Below are 4487 nucleotides of genomic sequence, written 5' to 3'. Positions count from 1 at the left end.
ATGAATCCTACATAGACAGCATATACAGGATTATCTTCTCTTGCTTGTGCTGATGACTCCACTGGGAAGTTGTATGGGGCCTTTACTAGGTTCCTGAATTTTAAATGGCAAAACTCTATCCCACTGCAGAGTATTCCCATAAAATCATTTGATAGATAGTAACATAAAAATGAAAATCAGTCTGTTACAACCTCTTATATAAAAACACAGAGACAAAATGAAGAGATCAGTGTTTGCTCTTCAATTCTAGCCCTCAGGAATGATGCCACATCCTTAGCCCAGCTTCTGGGGGAGTATTCTGTTGCTGAAAATATTCAACACACTGAAGAAACCAAGGAGGGCAAACCTCCAGCTCCTGTTCTGTAGATTGATCAGATCACAAGTAGCCAGGGCAGAGAGAGAATGAAACCTAGAACCAAACTGCAGAAAGCACCTCTTTCCCCCCGTGCCCTGCCAGGAAGGATTTTTTTGCCCCGTTGTTGTCACAGAAACGCTGCATAACTCATCACTGCCCTACTTCCCAGAACTGCCATTCCAGACCCCTGGGGATCCCTGAATGATTCTTGCAGAGCTGCTGCAGGCAAGACACAGCCATGGATTGAGGAGAATTCCATGGAAACTGGCTGTGCTGCCGTGCAGCATCTGCCCCCCGTGCGCTCCGTCCCGCGGTCACCACGCGGTCACTCGTGTGACACCAAGTTTACATCCCAGCCTGGCTAACCAGAAATCTTGGCAGTGCTTGGAGACTTCCAGCCTTTCCAGGCTTAGACATCTATGCCATGCTGTTTCTTGTTTCAGTTCATTTGTTTTCTTTGCTGTGCTTGCAGCATGAAACTGCTGAGGAGTCCCTTATCGGTGGGATTATTCCCCCGTCAGAAGTGCAGGACATCAGCAGTGACTCTGTGTCTGAAGTTCTCCTCTCTCACATTTACAAGAAGATTATAAGCATTTTATTCTGCCTCTTTTTTTTTTTTTTCTTTTGTGCTGAAGCTGATTTATTTTGCTTACATTTCTCCCTGATAAATTTTCCTCTCAATTTCCACTGGGGATAGGTAAGATTTTCTTTTGCCACCATTGCTCCTGCACTCTCCACTCCTATGTCACACCCAATCTAGGCTCCACCTGATTTATTTCAGCCTTCAGCAGCAACAGGAGCTGAGCTCAGAGCAGATCTTTTGGGGCAGAACCATGACTATTTCAGCATTAGTTAAAGGCCAAAGCTCTGGACTGCTAAGGATAAGCATTCCAACAACAGTCATGACAAATAAAGTGGCCAAGAATGCCTAAAAGGCCTTTTAAAATAACAGTTCTGAGCTCTGTCACTTGAATGACTGTGTTTAAAAGATAGTTCATAAAAATTATGCCCATAGTTGCTGAGCTATTTTGAAATATCCAACTGAATCCATGTCTGCAGAGGATTATGAAGAGCTAAGGATTCACAAACTGGCTTCAAACTTGATCCTACTTGGCTTTTCTTATGTTAAATATAAGGGTCTCTCCAAACTCAGCTTGGCTCCAAAAAAGATCACAATATAGGGAACCAGAAGTCACACATTTTCCCAGTCCTCTCAAATATCCAAGAAATATCTACAGAACTGGCATGAATGTGGAGCAGTTCCCAGCTGAAAATGAGAGGGAAGAAAGAAAATTAAATTCCCCAAACCCTACGTTGTGATACAGCTCAGAAACAGACAAATCCAAACAGAAGGTCCTGCCAGTATGGAGTGAATATTAATGCCCCCATGTTTGTATTAAGATCTTGATATTGTAAATGTTGCTGTAAAACATCCAAATGTGAGCAGATGTGGAGAATGGCCACGAAGATGCTAAAAAAAAAGATTTTCACCCAAGAAATTGGAAGAGTTTGGTTTGTTTACTCCACCAAAATTAGATCTAGGGAGTAAAGTGCCTTCTAAAAGGAAATTAGGGAGGTATTTGAGCTCCTGAAGCAAAGAATAGAATTGTCAAAAGAGAAAACAAACACAAACTAGCCACAAGTAAATTTAACCGGGGAATGAGATTGTCAACCATCAGAGTGAAGTTCTTATTCAGCTCTGGGATGGAAGCTGAGCTGGAAATGGAGTTTTTAGGTGGCTCTCAATCTTTCTGCACCATCAGGCAAAACCTGGTGACTCAGACAGTCTCTTTGGGCTCTTTTTCACACAATCAGGCAAATAGAAAGAGAAAGAAAAAATAAAAATTCTGAAGGGCAGACTGGAGAGCCCCAAATCTTTTGAGCGTTTATTTTGCTGAAGTCAAAGCATGGCATCAAAAAAAGCAAGACCCTGTGGCATGGGCTAAGGCTGCTCCTGGCAGGTGGGGTGGGAAGAAAAAATTCCAGTTCTGTCAGTGAAAAGATCTTGTACTCCCAGTAAGTAACTGAGGAGAGGAGAGAGGCTCAGGGAACAAGACTGAGGACATGGAAACTGTTCAGGCTCTACCTTAATAACAAAGAGGTCTTTAAGAATTCTTCTGCATGAATTAGAATCTCTGCACAAAATATGCCACATGCTTAAACAAACACTCTCTTATTTTCTAGATGGGGTTTTTTTCCCCTCTGCTACACCTTAAAATAAGCAGTGGAGGAGTGGACTCTAATCTGGATTGAATGAGAGGGTTGCATTAGGGAAAATACTGAATGTTCCCATTCTTGAGGCTGAGATTATTCATAGATGGAGGTAGCAAGGGAAAGGGAATTAACTGCTTAATGCAGCTGCTCTGGGACTGGAAATTCTGGACCAGAAAATATCAAGCACAGAGGAATGTCATCTAGAAAGCAAGCAAAGGATGCCTGGAGTCTGAAGAAAGCACACAAAGTGCAGAGTGTGCCCCAGTGCAGTGTTGCCAGGTGTGTGCCAGGAATCTGCTTACAGGGACAGAATATGGAAAACACAACTCAAAACCCAAAGCTCCTCCCCTCCCCAAGTGAAGCTGTTGGAGGAAAGTGAGTTCCTGGTCAGATTTGGAGCATCTCCAAGGAGGGGAAGTCCAAAATCCCTCAGGGCAACCTCTTCCCAGAGTTCTTCCCCACAACAGTAAAAGTTTTTTTATGTTCAGGTTGAATTCCTTTTATTTCAGATCATTCCCTTCGCCCTCTTATCCTTTTGCTGAGTGCCACTGAGGAATACTGAACTCCATCTTTTGGGGTCATCCTCCACCAGGAATTTGCACACATGGATAAGATCCCCCTGGGCTTTCCCTTCTCCAGGCTCCAGCTCTCCCAGCCTCTCCTGTCAGATGCTCCAAACCCTTACCCATCCCAGGGGCCCAAAGAACAGCTTTGTTCCCCTATTTAGAGCAACTTTTAAAATGGTATGATAGGCATAACATTGATTTAAATTAGAAGATGGTGTGTAACTTGTAATCCACTGTTTAATAAATGTTTGAGATTACACTGAGGTTTTGGGCTTCAAAGACACAACATGTATTTATGATTAAATATTTCCTGTGTGTTAACCTGTCATTGAAAGAATAAATGTTCTCACAGGCATTTGAGTCAATCAAAACAGTATTCAAACCATTCAAATCAAAACAATATTCACATCAAAACAATATTCAAAGTATTGTTTTCCAGAGCAACTTGTCCCTCCACAAGCCAGTGGAGGGATCCATTTCTTCCAAGAAATACAGGATTTACAGTTAAGAGGTGTTAATAAATCTCTGCTCAATGTAATCTATCAGGAAGTGTTGCTTTCATTCTTTGAAGTTTCTTGAATAGAGTTAAGAGCAATTGTGCAGACATCACAGGGCCTGCAGGTAATACAAAATTTATTAATAGAATACAGGACAATTTCTGCCATCTGTGGGAACGCACATGAAGGGAGACAAAGATCTCATCCTTCATATTTCTTACATAATTCTGCAAATGAATGAGGAAATTAACACAGAACAAAGCACAATGGTTTTGAAAGACCACAATGAGCAGATTTCAGGGCATCCTGAGCAGCTTCTGAAAAAAACAGCTGATGGATTTCTCAGAGCTGTGAAGTTTAACCCCAGTAATCAAAGCTTATTTAGTTATTAAAAAAAAAACAAACAAAAAACCAACAAAACAGGTGAGTTGGAAATCACATTCATTTTTGATAATGAGCTTTAGATGGCATCACTGGAGACATCACTTTGTATTTAGGAAGATTATAGCTTAATAACTTAAAACTTTATTGAGGTGCTTTGAGTCTGTACTGCTGTGGTGGTATAGATGGAAGCAAAGCTTGGCTGGACAGCCAGTGCTTCTCTCAAACCCCTCACAATCTCTCATGGATTAGGATCCCAGGTCTGAGTGTCCAGAATTAAAAAAAAAAAAAAAAAAAAGAAGAAGGAGAAGGAGAAGAAGGAGAAGGAGAAGAAGAAGAAGAAGAAGAAGAAGAAGAAGAAAGAAGAAGAAGAAGAAAGAAGAAGGAGAAGGAGAAGAAGAAGAAGAAGAAGAAGAAGAAGAAGAAGAAGAAGAAGAAGAAGAAGAAGAAGAAGAAGAAAAAAGAAGAAGAAGA

This window comes from Haemorhous mexicanus, chromosome 2, assembly GCF_027477595.1.
Source record: "Haemorhous mexicanus isolate bHaeMex1 chromosome 2, bHaeMex1.pri, whole genome shotgun sequence".
Taxonomy (NCBI): Eukaryota; Metazoa; Chordata; class Aves; order Passeriformes; family Fringillidae; genus Haemorhous; species Haemorhous mexicanus.
The sequence above is the reverse complement of the archived record's forward strand: the minus strand, read 5'-3'. Positions refer to the sequence as shown.